Source organism: Mytilus californianus, unplaced genomic scaffold, assembly GCF_021869535.1.
Source record: "Mytilus californianus isolate M0D057914Y unplaced genomic scaffold, xbMytCali1.0.p SCAF_8, whole genome shotgun sequence".
Lineage (NCBI taxonomy): Eukaryota > Metazoa > Mollusca > Bivalvia > Mytilida > Mytilidae > Mytilus > Mytilus californianus.
In genome coordinates this window covers 10,640,336-10,662,421 of record NW_026262734.1, presented here as the reverse complement: position 1 = coordinate 10,662,421, position 22,086 = coordinate 10,640,336, and the positions used below count along the sequence as shown (strand labels likewise).

Genomic DNA, 22,086 nt, shown 5'->3' with positions numbered 1-22,086 from the left:
TCCCAGCATTCCCTTTGTGATATGGAACCTTGTGGTACAATGTCAGAGAGATTCATACACTAACACACAAGTTATTGTCTGGAAGTTACAAAAATGCTTATTTTTGGCCCCTAATTCCTCAACTGTTGGTGCCACAACCCCCAAAATCAATCCCAACCTTCCCTTTGTGGTATTGAACCTGATGGTAAAATTTCATAGCGATCCATTCACTTAAACTAAAGTTATTGTCCGGAAACTAAATGCATCTTTGGACGACGCAGACGACGACATGATAGCTTTATACGACGTAAAATATTTTTTGCGGTCGTATAAAAACTTCATTTTACCCCTATGTTCTATTTGTAGCCATGGCGGCCATGTTATTTGACGAAACAGTAAATAGAACACAAACTTTATTCTTGATACCCTAAGCATCATTCAGATAAAGTTTGGTTGGAATTGGTTCAGTAGTTTCAGAGGAGAAGATGTTTGAAATAGTTTACACCAGACGGACGCCAAGTGATGGCAAAAGCTCACAGTTCCTTCGGAAGGGTGAGCTAAAAACTAAGAGGCTCTAAAGAGCCTGTGTCCCTCACCTTGGTCTATGTGCATATTCAACAAAGGACACTCTCCAACATTGTAGACGAGAACAGAATTCATGACAAAAATCTCTATTTTGTTGATCTTGTATTGCTGATCATTTTAAAATAGTCTGTTTAGTTTCTATCTTTTTTGCTCAAAACACAAGAAGGTTAAAAAAAACCCTCATTTAAGGACAATCACTCCTATAAAGAGTGAAAGTCTACTAACTGTATTGGCAAAATTGACTTGATAGTAGATCTTGTCTTGCTGATCATTTTTGTGATTTAAAGTGTCTACCGGTACTTATATATTATAATTTTTATCATATAAGGCAAAATAAAAAAAGGGTAAAAATCGTCATTAAATGGCAACAACTCCAATAAGGAGTTGTTTGACGGTTTCCTCCATATTGTCTTGATTGTAGATCTTGTCTTGCTGAATATTTTCGCTTATTTAAGTTTCTATCTATCTATTATAATTTTTAAGATACAAGGCAAAAATGCAAACTAGAGGCTCTAAGGAGCCCGTGTCGCTCACCTTGGTCTATGTGCATATTAAACAAAGGACACAGATGGATTCATGACAAAATTGTGTTTTGGTGATGGTGATGTGTTTGTAGATCTTACTTTACTGAACATTCTTGCTGCTTACAATTATCTCTATCTATGATGAACTTGGCCCAGTAGTTACAGTGGAAAATATTTTGTAACAATTTACAAAAATTTATGAAAATTGTAAAAAATTGACTATAAAGGGCAATAACTCCTTATGGGGTCAATTGACAATTTTGGTCATGTTGACTTATTTGTAGATCTTACTTTGCTGAACATTATTGCTGTTTACAGTTTATATCTATCTATAATAATATTCAAGATAACCAAAAGCTGCAAAATTTTCTTAAAATTACCAATTCAGGGGCAGCAACCCAACAACGTGTTGCCTGATTGGTCTGAAAATTTCAGGGCAGATAGATCTTGACCTTATGAACAATTTTATTCTATCAGATTTGCTCTAATTGCTTTGGTTTTAGAGATACGAGCCAAAAACTGCATTTTACCCTATGTACTATTTTTTAGCCATGTCGGCCATCTTGGTTCGCGGTCGGGGTCATCAGACACATTTTTTAAACTAGATACCCTAATTATGATTGTGCACAAGTTTGGTTAAATTTGTCTTAGTAGTTTCAGAGGAGAAGTTTTTGTAAAAGACTATAAAGGGCAATAACTCCTTAAGGGGTCGACTGACCATTTTGGTCAAGTTGACTTATGTGTAGATCTTACTTTGCTGAACATTATTGCTATTTACAGTTTATCTCTATCTATAATAATATTCAAGATAACCAAAAACGGCAAAATTTCCTTAAAATTACCAACAGGGGCAGCAACTCAACAACGGGTTGTCAGATTCATCTGAACAATTTTACCCCCTGTCAGATTTGCTCTAAATGCTTTGGTTTCAGAGATATAAGCCAAAATCTACATTTTACCCCTATGTTCTAATTTTAGCCATGGCGGCCATCTTGGTTGGTTGGCCGGGTCACCGGACACATTTTTTAAACTAGATACCCCAATCATGGTTGTGGCCAAGTTTGGTCAAATTTAGCCTAGTAGTTTCAGAGGAGAAGATTTTTTGTAAAAGTTTACGGACGACGGACGCCAAGTGATGAGAAAAGCTCACTTGGCCCTTCAGGCAAGGTGAGCTAAAAATTGGTAAAAATCAACATCAAAGAGCAAGAACTCTAATAAGGGGTCAACTGACCATTTCCACTGTTTGGACTTATTTGTAGAACTGGTTTTTCTGATCATTTTTGCTATTTAAAGTTTCTCTCCATCTTTTAAAATTTTCAAGATAACAGGCAAAAAAAAAAAGGTAAAATTTGTCATTTAAGGGCAACAACTCCTGTAAGAAGTCTGGTTAAATTTGGCCCAGTAGTTTTAGAGGAAAAGATTTTTGTAAAAGTTAACAGATGATGACGAGGGATGACAAGTGATGAGAAAAGCTCATATGGTCCTATGGGCCATTAAATAAAGTCCAGTTAAGTCTGACTTCTTGTTGAAGAGATCTAGCTGTCAACATGTTTTTTCCATACGGTCATCCCCATTCTTCATCCTAAACTTCAATGAGGAAATAAATACCATTAAACAACATTTTAACAACAATGGTGTAAAGTAAAATCTAAATCCTGGATCAAGTTGTTTTAAGGAGGCAAGATAAACATACTACATAAGAAGTATCAAAAGTTTTATTGATTATTAATTGTCCCATTATTTGTTAAACAGATTATAGTATCCTGCTTCCTTCCCTTCTATCAAAAATAAATTACAAAATAGAGGCTCCATCACAGGGTTGTGTCATTTCTATGTGAGAGAGAGAGAGATTTCTATACTACCTTTGGTCTTAGTGGGTCCTAACAAACAAACACAGACATTATATATTTTGATTGTTCACATAAAATACACATATCATAATGACTAGCTTTAATATTAACTGATTTCTTGTTGTTTGAACAACTTTTGTTTTACATAAAACACATGTAGAGATAATTTCAAATAGAGATTTTTTAGAAATATTCAACGTTTCAATTTTGCTTTGTCTTTTTACATAAATATTTTTAATAAACTAAAAATTCAATACCATTGTTTTATCAAATTTTCCTGTTATGATTTGTTCAAGCAAACCCTTTAAATTACAGATTAATTGATCGATCGATGTTTACTTAATGTCCAGTGGCAAATGATTAATGCTATAAATAACAGAAGTCTATCCCTCTTTTCTAAGATAATGGCTATTGAGATGATACAACCCTGTTTATGAAAGTCTATCCACATATGTCGTGGACATTATGATATGATATTTAAGCACTATAATTCTGTGAAAATAAACAGTAATTCACATTAGGCCATACAAAATAACCATCACTGGACAGCTTAACAAATTCAAAACAAAGTTAATGAGGTGGGAGGCTTATTATTGCTTCTTTATAATTCACATTGGAATACTGGAACTTGTCTTCAGTTAAAAAGACCTGTTCTACAATTTATTTCTGACAGAAACAGAAAATGACTGTTGCCAAAGTACTAACAAATGTCATCAACAATTATAATGAAAAACAAGTTACATTATATCAAATGATTCTTTTGTGCAAAATAAAAACAAAAAACAAACATTCAAATTCATTAAATGTATCAGCAAAGATTAGCATGTATAGAAAACATTTTACAAAAGAGAGGGAGGGAAAGTTTTTTCTTTGTTCTGCATTTTATAGTTTAATTATACTTTTGATATTTGTAAATCGGCATTTATACAAAAATTTGTAGAAAATCTTGTGTATTTCCTACACTGTTTTTGTCTGTTTTTATCTATTATTGTTCATGGCAATCTCATCATTTGACAAATTTTCCCTTGTGCGGACGTATTCCTGTTCATACCAGATATGTCTTAAACTGACAATCCTATCTTCAACATACATATAAAAATGACTGTACAGGAAAAACAATATTTAAATAACAAACATTAATTAATTCAATGTTCAAGTCTTAATTTTCCTTTTAACACAGTTTCACAAACAATTTAAACGAAACAAATTTTATTCATCACGATTTAAAGTTCTCTGGGTCAAACTCCTTGCCAACAAACTGACACAAATGTTTCACCACACAAACTCGGCTAACTGAAGCAGGATAAATGAAAGCTGATATTTCTTGATGTACTTTAAATGAAGTGGCATTTCCATGGCAACAGTCAATCAGTGCACCAATTTGAATAACTGCACTGCCACTTGTTAGTGACACAAAGCTTGTTCATTAAGCAGTAAAGTTATGATTCATAAAGTTAGAGCTATGTTTGAAAGTTTTATACACAATGCAGTCAATACAGTTCCTAAATTGTTTTCAATTTAGCTTCAATATCTGCCTCGTCTAAATCACCCAGGTCATTTGCTTGCACTTCTATCTTTATAGCCTGTAATTTCTTCTTTACAGCGTCTTTACTGGATGCATATATCATCTTTTCTTTCATTGGAGCTTCATCTGGACTCCTGAAAACAAAGTAATAAGTTTAAATTAAAAACATCATTTACATTGTATACATGTATAGATTCTATAAAATAATAATCACTGAACAAAATCATAAAAAAGGTTCAGCTTGAATCCTTAGAATAAGATAATCTATTACATTGTACATGCAAGTTAATATTATACAATTTGGTAAGGTTGATACTTATCAATTATGAACTTTTGACAAAGTCAAGACTTTATATATCGACCTGTTCAGATTATATTGACAGAGGAAGGAGTTCCAAGTGTCAATATAATCTAACAGTTCCATATATAACGTATTGACAGAGTGAAAGTCCTTAATTTATACATAACTTGCAAGGTTGGGCGGTAAATACCGCCCTTGGTTTTCCGGACATTACTCCTCAAGTGGTCAATACTGGCAAATACTGGTCGATTGAAATTTTCATGGTGGTTTTTACTATTTATTGAAGTAAAAAAAGTAAGATATATTTAAACTTTTATCTTTTGGCATGTTTCAGCTGATATAAATGAATAAATGTGATGTGATTTATTCATTTTTAACACTTATACCTACTAGTTTAGTCCTTATAAGTTATGATATTGCATATTTTAGATATATATATAAAGAATTGACAAATTAATTATTACAACATTTTTCAATCAAGATATTTTTTATTGAAAATGCATAATTTTTATAGGTACATAAAACTACAGGTAAATGAAGTTACAGGTGTCTTATTACCTATCGCCTGGCATTGCTAGGTCTGAACATTTAATTACTATAAAAACAACAGCCCCTAATAAATGATGACAAAACATGGTTGAAAGTAATAAAAGTGATTTTTGAAGACTCACTTAAACAATAAAATATTTCCTGTCTATTAAATGTGAGACAAAAATCATCTTTATGCTGGAAATGGAAGGTATGAAGGACCTTTACTCTTATGGCTGAACTGTAATTTATGTTTTAAACCAAAAAATATATAATGTAGTATAAATTTTACCTTTACATAATCAATATTTACATGATGTACATACACACAGTACAACCACCTTGACCTTAAGCACCAAACTGAAACCTGAAGACCCTATTTGGAACTTCTGTACAATATAAGACAACAACAAAACCCGTGCAAAATGTAATGATTGCAATGCTATACTCATGATACTCAGTGCAAAAACCACCTGATGAGTTTCCTTGCCAGGGACGAAACATTTTTTATCTTATGTACTAATAAATCATTGTAAATCACTGTTTATTAAGAATTTATAATAAAAATAGAAATAAGAACATTTAAAATGACTTTAACAGTCTTCATGATAAATTTTAAAGTCTACAGGCCAGAGGATGAATTTTGTGAAAATTTTTGTTAGTTTCTATTGGCTTGTATAGATGATTTTTACAGGTCTGACAGCACTTTTACAGGCCTGGGCTGGTGGGCCTGTTGTTGAGTGCGAAGACTGCAGTTTAACATTTCATTTTTCATTACTAAATGTAATTGACCCGGTAGAGAGTGGTTTTTATAGTAATGTCCACTCAAAATTTCAATCAACCAGTATTTGCCAGTATTTACCGCCGGCATGGTCAATACTAGTACTGACCGCTTTTTTGCCAACCTTGATAACCTGTTTGTAAAAGGTGTATTCTGGAAATAAACCAACGTTCTTTCTGTGTATTTTATGTTGTATTTTGCAAGATTTTTAATATCAACTGTCATGAGTCGTTTTCCATAAATTTTACTTTTTTTTCTGGATACTTCATCAGTTGATATATAATGTGACCGTTTTGTGCATATTCAAATATATTTAGCTATGTGGAAAGACTTGTATAATAGCAAGTTATAAAAATAGAAATTATTCAGTCTCTATAAAAAATAAACTGTTGACACAGAATATGTCTCGGTTGTCGGCATAAAATTCAGAAAAAGGCAATCTGATGGACAGCAACATTGCTTTAGTTATTAATTCGCTAGACCATGATTTAGTGGCCAGGGCCTCGAAATGGCTGATGAACTGAGATGTACAGACAGTAATGTAACTTAATAGAACATATCTTTGACTAGTAGTCTAGTATTGTAAGTAGTTCTTATCAATCTAACTTGAGCAGAAAACTTAATATTGACCCTGATCTAGGGGGCAGGGCCTCAAATAATCATCAATCTGATATGAACTAATAGTAATGCAACTTCATACAAAATATTATTGATCTTTCTCAAGTAGATCCTATCAAATCAGGGTTGGCAAAAACCTGGGTTTTATGAGAATTGCCCAGCCCAGTGGGAAATACTGGTAATATGAAATACTGGCCTGAATTTTAAAGAGGATTTATAATTAGTGATTAATCACAAATGCAATACATTAAAAATGATTATAAAATAAAGACATAGTATTTTAATTTATAAGTTCTTTTGGATTATTCAAACAAAGCTTGGAAATTAACGAGGTATCCTCAAATGTGCAAAACATGTATTCTGCCTACATAAAATGAGTGTAGAAAAGGAAAAAACTTACTTTTCAATCTTCTAGAAATAACTCTCAATGGTTATCTGTATAAAATGTATATTTTATACTTATTGACTGGGTATGAGAGGAATAGTAAGTTTATCATGTTTATTGTCCCAGAGGTGAAACTATTGCCCTGAGGCATAGCCGGAAGAACGCGAAATAAAATTGCCATTTCACGATGAACGAACAATAAAAAAATTTCTTGAAAGTTGATCTTTTTACCGATTTCACGAAACAAGGTGAATACATACCTTTTTCACGGCTGCACGTGAAATAAAAATGGCAAAACACTTTGCACGAAAGTAACCCTTTACAACCCCTCATTAACCAGGAAACCCTTGTTTTTCCCCTTTTTTGCCTCTAATTGGGGGCGAGCCTCAAAATAGTCGGCAAACTGATATGTACTGATAGTAGTGCAACTTTGTTTTAAATATCAATGATCTTTCACAAGTAGTTCCTATCAAACTAACTTAAGCAGAAAACTTAACAATTGTTGACGCCGTATTCATCGTCGCCGGAAAAGCAATCTCTAGGTCTCACTGGGCGAGACAAAAATTATAAGATTTCCACTGTTTTTTTTAATGCAAAATGGGTGCAACTTGGGTACTGTGAGGCTAAATAAAATTGGTCAACACTGTTGCAAGATCTTCCTCCATAAATTGGGAAAGTTGACAGGCCTTTCTATGTTGAATAGTTCTCATTGATATCAGATGTGAATAGGCTGTGTTGCAACATCTTGCATGTACATGTATGTCAAGTGATTGAACCCATTCATACTTCTTTCATTCTGCAGATAAACAATAGGTGGAAATTAGATGAGACAAGATTCAAAACACCAAGTTGATCTGTCCCAAGTAGTTCCAGCCCAATAGTAAAATAATGAATAATAATTAAAATAAATGGAGAATGTGTCCAAGGGATACAGATGATGCCCCCACTTGCATGCAACATTATAAAGGGACATAACTAGAGAACTGTAAACTGTAAAAGTGATGCCACCCAAATTCAAACTTGATCTGTGTTTTATGATAATAAGCACTGTGTATACATGTAAGTTTCATAACATTTTGTTGAGGCAAACTAAAGTTAGAGAACGGAAACAATAAATTCAGTAATTTTTCCATTTATAAAGGGGCATAACTTAAGAATGGTAAAAGCGACCGCACTCAAAGTCTAACTTGATCTGTGTTTTGTGGTAATAAGCTTTGTGTACAAGTTTCATAACATTAGGTCAAGGGAACTAAAGTTGAAGAATGGAAACCAATTACAAGACGTACGAACAGACAGACAAGGATAAACCTTAATGCCCCATCAGCAATGGCGGGGGCATACAAATTTGAAGGTTTTGACAGAGTTCATTTATGGTAAGTGGAACTTACACAGTATAGATGTGCAAATCAAACAACATTTCTCAATTAGAACAGTTTTTATAACTTTAAACATAAAAAAGCTTGTATGCATCAGCTTGGGACTCTGCATGTACAGTTGTGTATGAAACTATTTGATATTACAACAGTTAAGACTTGTTAAGATCAAAGTTATTCAAAATTTACTGATTAATGTTGATTAATGTTAAAGTTCATTATAACCTTTTAGCAAAAATTGCCATATTTACACTACAAACTTCTCTGAATACAAACAAACCTGTGCACCTGTTTGAGTTTGAGAGCATGGCTGGACATAAATAAACTTTAAAATGATTTTTTTTAAGTTTCAGAATATTTAAAACTTAACAGGATTTTGCCATTCATCTTTTTTCATTACTGCAGAAAGTGCCAAAATAAACTAAGTTGGAAAAGAGGTTTAATAAGCTCCCCTCATATAATAAATGATGTGAATTGTATTGATTTAAATTATGTAACTGAGTGGACTATATCAAATGAAACTCCGGTTGCTATCTTTTGCAGACTGAAAATAGTGCACATCAATATCCAGGTAAGTTTTTAATTTTCTAAAAACATATAACTTTTTATATATCTAGCCTCTAGGTCCAGCAGTGTTTTAAAACTTTCTGAGGTGCTTCGTTTTGTTTGTACAGAGTATATTTTGGGGTTGTCAATTCCTTTTTGATGAACCTAAATAGCTTCAGGAAAACATGTATAAATGTTTTTAGTATAATTATGTTTACACAAATATAATTGAGAACGGAAATGGGGAATGTGTCAAAGAGAGAAACCGACCAAAGAGCAGAAAACAGCCCAAGGCCACCAACATGACCAATGGGTCTTCAATTCATCGAGAAAATCCCACACCCGGGAACGGGCTTTAGCTGACCCCTAAATGAACTCTAATAAATTCATAATTAACATTATGCTTTATATCTCTTTTATCCCTTGATGGCATTTTTTTTTAAATTGGGGCCGGATTAATTTTTAAATGTGGGGCAGAGGATTCATGTCAACTCGCCCCACTTATGCAAAGGGTTTACATCAAACAGCATGTAAGCCTGCAAAGTTGCACCACTTCTGAAAATTAGTAAAATCCTGCTATATTTGGGCTTACCATATAACCCCATTTATGAAATGCAATCTAATCTTGATTATTTTAGGCCTACCAACTCACCCCACATTGAAAAGTAGGTTAATCCTGATGAATAAAGGTCTGCCAACTCTCCCAAATATAAACATTTTTTACCAACTTGCCCCACTTATGAAAAGTATTTTTTTATCCGGATATATAAAGGTAGCACTCTAGTTAGAAAATAAAATTAAAATTGAACTAAAAATGTTTAATCATCTGCTATTCCTGGCTTTCAAATGCATAAAGCCAACTGTTAGTGTCATACATGTGCATACGTGTATGTAATCAGTATCTTCCATAGATTCGGTTTTCAAGAGTTAAAATGGTGAAATATAATTCCTTTTTTGTGTATCCAGGCAACATTTTTTTCAAAATTATTTACCATAAAATATTGCAAAAAGGGGCATGAAAATATCACATATATCCTTTCAAAATGTGGTTCTAACTAGAATTTTATTTTACACTAGCGTTCATATTTGAAAAATCCACAGGGGCCAAAATTTGAAACTATACACCTAACTGGAGTGCTACCAAAGCTCTGCCAACTCACCCCACTAATCAAAATCACTCATTAAAGAGTTAATTCCCACTGAATTTGAAAAAAAATTACAATATCTCCTATTTTAGTGTTATTTTCAAATAAATACCACAACTACATAATAATATCCTATCTACAATTTTATTTTAAGAAATGAAGCATCATCTAATTTCAATCAGTACATATATATCAAACTTGATTTTTCTTTTTTTATTATTAATTTTATAAGTGTTTTTGTCTGTTTACAAGTGGGGCGAGTTGGTCTGGGGCGATTTGACAGCGTTGTCTTGCTTCTGGCAAGATGGACCTGGGCTGGAATGACTTTGGACAGATCAAGACATGTTGCAACCAGTCTGAGCAATAATAGCACCTTTTACATTTTAGATATTAATGGCCAAAAAAGTAACACCATGGGCAAAAGATAAATGTGGATATGGCACAAACACTTTAAGTTAGACTACGTACCCATATTAGAAGTAATGTACAATTCATATAAGTTATGATATATTTTTTTGCATTGAGTAAAGGTACGAAAAAGGGTGTGAATCAGGAGACGGTCGTGATATTCTTAAGCCACCTATTATAAATGGATAGTCGACCGTCCCAAGTGCCTGTGGGATATGGGGAGGGTAGGGCCGTGGTCTATTGATCAAAGATGGGCCTCTAACCTACGTTTTGAGTTTAAGTGTATCAGAAGATATGTTGATTCCTTTTAATTATGCTTTCCACATAATTTATATCGACTCGCACTTCACGACACACGCTGGACTTCAAACCTGCAAACCGGAAGTTAAGGGAGCTACCATTCGATTTTTATGGGGGGGGGGGGGGGGGGGGGGGGGGGGGCTAGGATGAAATTTGAAAAAATAGGCAGGAAAGGAGTTTTGAGTAAAAAAAAAAAAAGGCAGGATGGGCAACTTGGTAAAAAAAAAAGGCTGGATGACAATTTTGTAAAAAAATTCAGGATAAACTAGTAAAAGAAAAGGCAGGACCGAATAGAGTAAAAAATAAAAAGGCAGGACAGAGATTACAACTAAAAAAAAGCAGGACAAAATTTTTCATCCTAGCCCCCCCCAATATGACATAAAAAAAGGCAGAATTCAAATGTAAGCTAGTAACTGGTACCTACATGCTCCAAAGTGCTAGGGCAAAATTTAGTAAAAATGCTATTCAACCAAATTGCAAGCTATGCAATGAATCTGAAGAAACATTGGAACATTTCCTACAACATTGCTTAAGTCTATCTGATGTTAGGCAGCGATATATGGATAAATTATTCAAAATGCTACGAGAAATAGAAAGGGGTGGTACAACAAATGTTATTAATAATGAACTATTACTCAAAATTATATTAGACTGCTCAGCACTAGACATAATGAGTAATCAACCAATAGACAAGTTGCTAGATATAGAAAGGAAGACACAAGATTTATGCTACCATTTACACATGAAGCGTACACAACTTTTATGTGATATTAAGTGACATGAAAATATAACAGTAATATTAAATATAGTCTGAACAGTCTGCATGGGATGCCAAGCTAACTGGTTCAGTCTATAAATATCAGCATAAAAGATAATGCTATATAATTTTAACAATGGCCTTGGCAAAGTACCTATTGACTAGAAATCGTTAGGTTGTAAAAATTTTTATTTATTCATATTGGTGAATCAAAGTACCGTAATTTGTGATGTGTGAATAATATTTTTTTTTTTTTTTTTTTTTTTTATTAATATCTTTAAATATATCATCAAAGACATTATAAACTTTTATTTTATTCACAAACTTACTAATTTTATTTTAAAATTATATTTTTCATATTGTAAATATAAAAATATCCGCTTTTTCGGTTAAGTATTTAAAATTCTAATACTCATTCGATAAGTGGAAAGCTCCGATAAAACGGAGGAATATACCAGAACAGACAAGAACAGATAGGACAGGTGAAACCATGTAGGATCGAAATCGAGACGAAATGTATGGCATATTATGCTGCTTTTACCTAAACTTTTATTTTATACTGACGATCACTGAACCTGAAATGAATTTAAAAAATATATTTCTGATGACTATGAACAAATATTGATCAGCATTTTTGCATAAAATTTTCATCAATCGATTCCGATCCTGAAAGTTATGTGACATCATTAGGGGTGGGTTTTCGAAACGTGTGCATTGCTATATATGGACATGTGAGTCACATGTTAGATCAAAGACAGAAAATGTCCTTTTGTGGCTAATAAAACTAGAAGATCATATATGCTATTAAATTTTATTTAATATTGAAATTAAGAAGTAAAAAACTTGTGGACTTTTTTACCTGTTTTTCTACATTGTTTTTTTTTTTTGTGTTTGTTTTGTTAGTTAATTATATATACGTCCTTGTTTTTTTAAACGTAGGTATTTTGTGTCCTATTTTTATTTACGTCGTACCAGTATTTATCTATGCCTTGGGAGTCTAGGCAGAAACCATTTCAAATTAAGAATTAAAAATTACATAAGAGTAGCAGACTTTCCAATGGCGTATACCTAGCTGTGCGTTTGGTGGTGGTGGTGGGGGCTCACTCCGTTGGACAAATTCGGGAATTACACATCCTTTCAAAAATCCGCAATCCGCATCTATTTTCTCAGTGTACCTATTATATTTTCAGTCAGTTACTTAGCAGAACTTTAAAAAAATGGTATGCGAGTTATTGTCATTATGGAGCCTCCTCATGGGGTTTTTGATTATGTGATTACCTAGCCGTTTTTATAGTGATTATTTGATTACCAGACCAAATATTTCATGATTATTTGATAATCTAGGACTGTATTTTTTATTATTTGCCTTTTATCTTGTTTAAAAAAGTAATTAATGATTATGTGATTATATTGGCAAAAAAATTGTGATTGTGTGATTACTTGGACACCCCCATGAGGGCCTCATTTTGCTTCGTACAACTTGACGTCTGAAACTTTTCCTTTTGTTTGCAGAAATCCTCAAACTTTAATTACAAAGTTTAATTTGCGGATCATAAGTTGGAAATGGATGCAAGGGCAAAAAAGGTGTTCGGATGACCTGAAATTGGAAGAATCTTCTTTGAAGTTTTGGCATATTGATTAAAAATTTTGTGGAAATGATCCAAACCAAACACCACGTTGAGCTTTTGTTGCCAATCTAAATTTAAGATGGCCATCACCGTTGAACAAAGTTTGACATAGAAACGGCTTATGTGATAATGATCAATACTGACATTCACTATGACGTAGAGTTCCCTCAGAAAACCATCCCCCATATTTAAAACGAAATCTTGCACTTAAATCTGATACAGGAAGGATCCTAAACTGCAGTTTGTACGTGTTGCCAGACCCAAAATAAAATAAAAGATCACCAGGATGGAACCGTTGATAGAACCAGCCTCTCTTAAATATCATCTCACACATTAAAACAAAATCATACACAGGTAGTTTCTCTATTAATTAAGAAATAATTCATGCAAGCCATCGATTTGTTGAAATTTTCATATGCCATGGGCCATTAAATATTCGATTTTCAAGTTCCCCGAGCGTTATACGTACGTGAGGGGTATAGATTATCTTTTACGTTGTGCGAAGAATTTCACAAAACGTAACTCATCTACATGCCTTTTCTGACGGACCCATATCCATAGAATAACAAGAACAAGAACATATTTTATTACCAATTAAGAGCCCACAAGGGGCATATAGAGAATACATGTATAAGGAAAAAGAACATTGATTAACATAGGTATATAGAATTTAAATACATAATCACAATACAATTAGACTGTAATAAAGCCCTTGGTTTAAAGTATATAATACAGTTACATGAAAAATAAATAGATCTAACTTATATCGACTTCAATAAATTTTCCAACAGCATTAAGGACATGATTGTGTCCACAGCTTAATAAATAAATGAATTTTTGCTGATTGTCCAGTATAGAAAAGTTTGGAATTTTTTGGCAAACAGTCAAAGAGAGCATCTCTATCAGAGTTAAATTTTTCACATGAAGTTAAAAAATGGATTTCATCTTCAACACAGCCAGAGGAGCATTTTTTTGCAAATTCTTTCATTTCGTGGAATATTTGAAAAACGGCCAAATTCAATTTGAAGCTTATGAGCAGATATACGTAATTTGAAAATAGCCATATGTCCGTAGCGCGATCTATCAACACGGGATATATATATATATATATATATTCCTTCTCAAAGGGTCAAACAGATATTATCCGAATTTGGAATAACCTTTAGCTTAATTGAGAGTTTCGATTCGTATGACGTCATGTTTTGACATGACGTTAAGGATGTACTTGAGTGAAATTAAAAAAATCTAGAATTTAAAATTGATACTATAAGTCAGAAGAGCATTAGTTAAGGAACAAAATAAGCTAAAATATTGATAGGTTATGTAATGGAGCTCCTTTTCGAGATAATTTTTAAAAAGTGGCGGGAAAAGGCTGACTCGGACTTTTACCTTATATTTGCATTGGTATTATTTGGGTGTCAAATCGAAAGAAAAGAAATCTAGGAATCTGCTTTAATTGAAGAAAACTATCACACGGTATAATTTTGATGTTTTGTTTGAAGGAGAAACAGTAATGAACAGGTGCTTGCATCAATTAGAAAATATGGGCATATGTGTCCCGGGCTCCGGCACAGTCGGTGTGGACAAATGTACGTGTCCCTCCGACAGCAAGAAGGTTAAATTTATACATTTTTTCGAGCTCTGGTGCATTAATTCTTTTTGTTATGATAAGATAAGATAAGATAAAACATTGTTATGAATTAGAATAGAAATAACAGTTCTGTCGTTTTGTTTTCAATTTCATTTTTTTAAACACAGTGAAATCGAGATAGTGTTTGCACATATGTTACGATAGTCATCATACAATAACAGAGGGGCGGATAGGGGGGGTACCCTTCTCCCACCTCCCGCCCCTATCTCCCACCTCCCACTTTTAGAATCTTTTTTTCTCTCCCACCTCCCACCTCCCTCAATAGCTGTCCACCCCCTCATAACATGTGGATTTACGTGGGAGGTAAACTGTAAGCCATAAATATGCGCATCTGTGATTCTGCGCTAAATATCACGTTGTTGCTTACAACGCCGAAGCAGGACATCATATTAGAATTTTGAGTTTTTGTAATCGAAACAAGGATGGTCACTACTGTTGGAACATAATTTATGATATAATTATGTGGGAAACCCATGCAAATAGTTTATCCTACAAAGTAAACAGTCTCGAATATTATAGACTCATTATAACCAACTATACACAGGGGCGGATCCAGCCATTTTTAAAGGGGGGGGGGGTTCCAACCCTGGATAAAGGGGTTCCAACCATTTCTCCATTCAAAAGCATTGATGGTAAAAAGGGGGGGATTCCCCCCCCCCCTCCTCCGCCCCTGGATTCGCCACTGATACAATAAATGACAATGTGCTTATTTCAGATGAGTTTTTGCTACTGGTCTGAATTCCAAGACGGCTGTTATCGTTGAACACAGTTTAGCATAGAACCTTCTGAGAAGGACACAGAAAATCTTCGTCAGAACAGCATCTGCTGGTGGCACCACCATTTGTAAACTCGCTGAAGAAAACACTTTTAGACATACTAACAATAATAAAAGAATTAATTACTATGGTGGTACTATCCACACTGAACTGTGTCCATCCTTGTATGGGAGAAATAAATGTATATTTCAATTTGTTTATGAAGTATGAAAAAATAATAGTAATTAATTACCAGATTTTTTACCTTAATGTAAGCAACACGAATGCTTGTAATTCTCCTTAAAGTTTATGTCAATCTATTGAATAACTATCCATTTATAACAAACATTGCTTTCTCTGAGTTCTGACCACCGTTTTGCTTCTTTCCATATATGGGCAAATGGTTCTTCTTGTTGGACATAAAAGGATATTTACTTATTTTTTTAGGTAATACCTATTTTCAAACAGGAGTTATGTCCCATATATAAGTTTTGTTTAGGAATTTTTTCTTACCTGTAATCTATTTTTATACGACTGACAACATTGTATATATCAATATATTGTATGTAAACAAAGATATATCCTTTTATCTTCGTCATTTGAAATCTGATGTATAGTTGTCTCATTGGCAATCATACCACATATTTTTAGTCATTATTTCATTACGAACGTACGATTCTTTATACGGATATTATAGACCTCTACCCCATATTGGAAAAGTTCCTTCAGAGCCGAATCAGTGACTCGACAAAGCCAAACCACGCTAACAGTAAACATAAAATTATATTCATATATATGATGATCAATTTATTTGTGTCAAGTAATAAAAATTGTCTCATTAGTATTTTATAGTACACCAAGTGACTCATTGTTAATACAATACTTTTAAATACTTTTCGATATATCTTTTGAGATGCATTAGCTGAAGCTGCTTTAACTAACATATATTTTACTTGATTACATATTCATATTACAACAATATACTGAAAATTAAATTCAGACATTTCATATTGAATTTTAGCACTATATTATATATGTTTGTGACGAAATTTCATTATTTACTAATGCAACCATTACTCAACTTGAAATAGAAAATCAAAAGTATTAGTGAATTTAATAACAAATATATAACATACTTTTTAAAATTCTCCGTAGATAAGACAAGGAATAAGTAGAAAGTAAGGTTTCATGTCCCTCCGGCAAAGTTGACCTAATATACATTTTGCTAATTGTTTGGTGCATTTTGGTCAAAAGGTACTCTCCTATTCAGGTATTTATACATTATAGGGTTATATATTCACATATATGAGGTTGAGTGTTTTGATGATGGTTAATCAGAATAAGCACTTTGGACGCACAAAATTTATCAAGTTTTTTTCACATTGAAATTTATATTGAAAATAGAGCTTTTTAATTGTCATATTTGAACTAAAGATTTGTTGATAACAGTTACAATTCTACAGCTGTTATTTAATCACTGGTCTAACTGCATTCTGAATAATTGTTATGATATTGTGAAAGATCTATATTATTGTATTTGGAGCACGAAGTTGTTGTATGAGATAACCTATGAATTTCAAATATCGACTCATCTCATATTTAGTTGCTCCGGTAAGGGGTAAGCAGATCCTATTCCAAACTCCGTACAGTGATCGTTTCCATTCAGGAACTATTTTCCTTTACTCCATCATTAGTGGTAGAGTAGTATGCGAATCGGAGTTGGAACTGCCGGGGATTTTGATCCTACCACATGTGACACCCGCCGTGTTGGCCATGTAAGTACAAACTCGGTGATAAATCCAATTCGGTAGGTCACATGTATCTGTTCATTTGTTTTTGTTATTTCTCTTCTTGTGAACACAATTGACCTGATCTAAACTCGGTTTGTTATCAAAATGCAAAGGAAGCAGAAGAGGACCTTCTGAGTTTGAAAAAGGGCAATATTATGATTTGCTCACTAAACATGCATCGGATTGAATTTAGATGATCACGCCTGTATTTTATTTTTGTTTCATCCGTGAAACCATATAATGATATTATATGGTTAGTTCGTATCTTCAAAACAGGTCATCGCATTTGTACAAAACTGAATGATAAAATTGAGAATGGGAACGTAGAATGTGTCAAAGAGACAACAACCGACCAGGGAACAGAAAAAGGCCCAAGACCACCAATGTTTCATTCGGAAGGAAGTCTAAGATCTTAATTCAATCTATAATAAATTTTCATTTAAACTAAATAAGCTTACTTTATAATTAAACCGATAAAGTATATAAGAAATTGATAAATAAATGAACAATATCAAACCTTATTTATAGTGAATGCAAATTAAGATAATAAGTTATAAATTTGGCGCATCCAAACCGCCTTTCTGGACTTTCTATGATTTTTAATGACCCTTTTTGAAGCAATAAATTGCCTTTTATGTAAGTTAATGATGTTACTAACGATCTAACTGAACACCTCCTTTAATTAACAGTTAAAAGATAAGTGTATAATTAAGATCTGTCCACTGAAAAAAAAAATGTATGTGTATTTTTATTTATATTCTCCTTGGTACATTGAATTTTCAAATTTGATTTATATGTGTTTTAATAGAAATGAAACACTTATGGATATCAATCTTTGATAAATTCGACACTTGTTTATAATCTACATTCACCACTTTGTTCCTGGTATATTATATTACCTTCACATCGATTGCCCTGGAGTCCAGATGGACAACTGCATGCATAACTACCACCTGATACAGAACATGTTCCACATCGACAAGGGTTTGATGTGCAGGGAGTCACTTCAAATTAAAAAAACTACATGCTAAATCCTTACAGAATGAAATGTGAACATATGTTTCCGTACATGTTTTTTTTGTGGTGATGTTGTTCAAATGCATAAATAATGGACATTTCAACATAACTCATAGGTATTCGTTATGCATTGAAAGTGTGTGTACGGTAATTATTCATTTTCCTGTTTATCTTCCTAGGAAAAGAAGGCGTTTCTATTTAAATACTAAAAAAATGAATCAAAATGTGTACCCATAGATCGTCAAACAACGCAATGATCAAAACAAAAATGACACAACACCAGTAGCACTGATGACGGTGTTCAGTATACATAAACACCAGTTTTGATAAGTCTCATTCGATTATAAGGCATATTCGCATGGTTGCATTTTTCCATTTTTGTTTCCTCAGTTTTGTGAGGCAAACGATCAATTGCCCAAGCTTATGAATAAACAGTATCAGTTAGTGCAATATACAGCTTTCTACCTCCATTGACAAAAAATACTAATTCTGGCAGTGAATGCTATTGAAATGAACACGGTATATGTTTTTGTGACTTTTCGTTTTGTTGTGCTACATAACTTGAAATAGATATCATAAATAAATAATAAATTTGATGAAATGTTTACCTTCACAATATCTTCCTGAAAACCCAGACTTGCACGTACATCTAAAGAAACTATTTACAATGGAACAAGTTCCCTGGTTCAAACAGATGTTTCCACTGCAAGGTGTAACTGCAATACAAAAGTTATCTCTGTAAAGTTCATAAGGAATTTAGGTTTTTTACTATTGTCTTATTCACTATATATTTGTATTAATTCTCCTCCGTTTCTTTTTTGCCTTCAAAATGTTTTCAGCCGAGCGTACAATCGAAGTTGGTAAGTTTTATGTAATTGGTTTTTGGCTTCCTTTTAATTATAATCAATGACTCGCTAATGACTTTTAGATGATTTGTTATATATTATTGAGTATTTTCAGTAGCTTGGATTCAAGCTCCAAAATGACTGGAAACATTTGTTTTATTAACATTTACATTACTTTTTAGCAGAAGTATTAATCTTAAAGCTTATTCTGCTTCAAAACACGTTTTCTATACATGTTATTGATGCGATCCAAAAAACACATTACGTGTTGACACTCTGTTCGAATTAGTGTTGTAAAATGGAACTTTTTTACCTAACGTGTTACTCGGATAACCATTCCAAAGATAAACCGGTTAACAGGTATGCAAGTTAATGTTTAAAGAAAATGTACCCTTAGGGTAACTGGGGTAATGAAATATGGTCATACTTGGTCTTCTTCTGACCTGCAGTAAAACACTTGCAAAAGCGGGGCGTCCATTTAAGTGTACGGGAAGTCACGTCCGGTCAGAATGGGAATATTCAATCCGATGCCTTGTGTAGAGAAAGTGTAGCGCTCTTTGCACGTTAATAACCTGTACAGCAACCCTTTGAAGGGTCCTTAAGGACCTGTTGCAAAGCTTAATTTCTGTCCCTATCAAATTACCCTCATTTTTATGTGTAAGGGAAGTCACGTTTAGTCAGAATGGGAATATTCAATCCGATGCCTTGTGTAGAGAAAGTGTCGCGCTCTTAGCACCTTAATAGCCTGTACTGCAACTCTTTGAAGGGTCCTTAAGGGCCTGTTGCAAGGCTTCATTTCTGTCCCTATCAAATATACCCTCATTTTCATGTAGCCTTTCAAATGTCTGACCCGCAATACTGGACGACCCCTATTGCAGGACCTACCTTTGAATTAATTGTTAATTTGGTCTAATCCTGTACATGCATGAAATATTTTCCATTGGACGTTCCATCAAAGAAATGGCTGCAGTAACATGATGTATCGTTAGTTTCATCTTGAACGTTATCAACGTTAGCAGCTTCAGGTACACTATCAGGAACATTCGAATCACCATTCTGATCTTGATCTGCTGCTGGATCGTCCATCGGTTGTTGACATTCTTTGGCTTTATGACCTGATTTGCAACAGGAGTTGCACACCCAGTCATTGTCACAGGTCTCCTGTTTGTGTCCCGTCTGTAAACACTTGTTGCATTTAGCATAAGGATTTACTACAATTTGGTCTTTGCGGATGAGTAGCGCTTTGTATTTTCCTATACTGATGAATCTAGGTAGCTGTATACCAGGTACTGGACTTACCATGAATAACCGGTCTCCGGTTTGGCAGTTGGTAAGAAATCCATTGATACGTAGCCTTTCCCGATTGAAGTTGTGAATTTTGAGATTATGTTCGGTCTCAAGATATCTACCAATTTGGTTGTCGTCTGCTGATAAGGGTTCGTTTTTTATCCGGATGCGTAAGTAGTTGATGTGTTCTTTAACTACAAATTTTGGATTTCTATCATATACATGTATGTGTTTTTTCCTGATAGTGAGACCATTAGCTATCAAATGTTCCCTATCTGACTCACTATCAAAATAAACCCGCCACATTCCATTAACCCTTTGAAGACCTTTCAAATGGCTGTCTTCCACTACATGGCCAATATCACTGCACAAATCAGCATGATTTTAGGTTCATGTGGACCCTTTGGCTAAAATGACTGCAATTTCACCTAAAAATTTACTCTGAGTACAGACAAACCTGCGCATCTGGAAAAGTTTTAAGGCATAGCATGCCCTAGATAAATGAACTTCTAATGCATTGTATGTTTTAGAAAATTTTAAACTTAACTGGATTTAGCAGTGCACTTTTTTTCGTCCCTGCAGAAGATGATAAAATTAACAAACAGTTGAGTTTCACTTGATATGGTCCACTCAGGTACACAGTTTAAATCACCAATTATTGTCAGGTTTCTATTGTCCATCTATTGTCCATGTCAATCAAAACAGTTCACTTCAATTATTACCTGTGGGGAAGTTCTCAAACCTCTTTTCCAACTTAGTTTATTTTGACACCTTCTGGAGGAATGAAAAAAAGTGCACTGCAAAATCCGGTTAAGTTTATAATTTTCTAAAACATAAAATATATTTGAATTTTATTTATCTAGGGCATGCTATGCCTTAAAACTTTTCCAGATGCACAGGTTTGTCTGTACTCAGAGTAAATTTTGAGGTGAAAATGCAGTCATTTTAGACGAAGGGTCCACATGAACCTTAAAAAGTCTACAGGTTTTGGTTTTATAGTTCCGAAGAGATCAGTCTCTAATATAAATACGGGTTTGGCTGCAGACAACCCGTTTTCACTGTTTTGAGCATTAGGGAGTTACCTTTTGATTTTCATGGGGGGGGGGGGGGGGCAGGGGCTATGATGAAATTTGAAAAAAATAGGCAGGACAGAAGTTTTGAGTAAAAAAAAAGGCAGGATGAGACACTTGCAAAAAAAAAAGTCCGGATGACAATTTAGGTAAAAAAAGTCAGGATAAACTTTAAAAAAAAAAGGCAGGACCGAATAGAGTGAAAAATAAAAAGACAGGACAGAGATAACATCATCAAGGACCCTTCAAAGAGTTGCAGTACAGGCTATTAAGGTGCTAAGAGCGCGACACTTTCTCTACACAAGGCATCGGATTGAATATTCCCATTCTGACTAAACGTGACTTCCCTTACACATAAAAATGAGGGTAATTTGATAGGGACAGAAATTAAGCTTTGCAACAGGTCCTTAAGGACCCTTCAAAGGGTTGCTGTACAGG

At 33.7% G+C, this 22,086-nt stretch overlaps 1 long non-coding RNA gene across 1 annotated transcript in view; it reads left to right on the top strand.

The window, feature by feature from the left end:
- The first annotated feature begins 3,367 nt into the window (after positions 1-3,367).
- LOC127711456 (uncharacterized) overlaps positions 3,368-22,086 on the top strand; it is a 56,999-nt gene continuing 38,280 nt past the window's right edge. The window contains exon 1 of the long non-coding RNA XR_007986710.1: positions 3,368-3,516. This is a non-coding gene — a long non-coding RNA (uncharacterized LOC127711456). The remainder of the gene's footprint in view (positions 3,517-22,086) is intronic.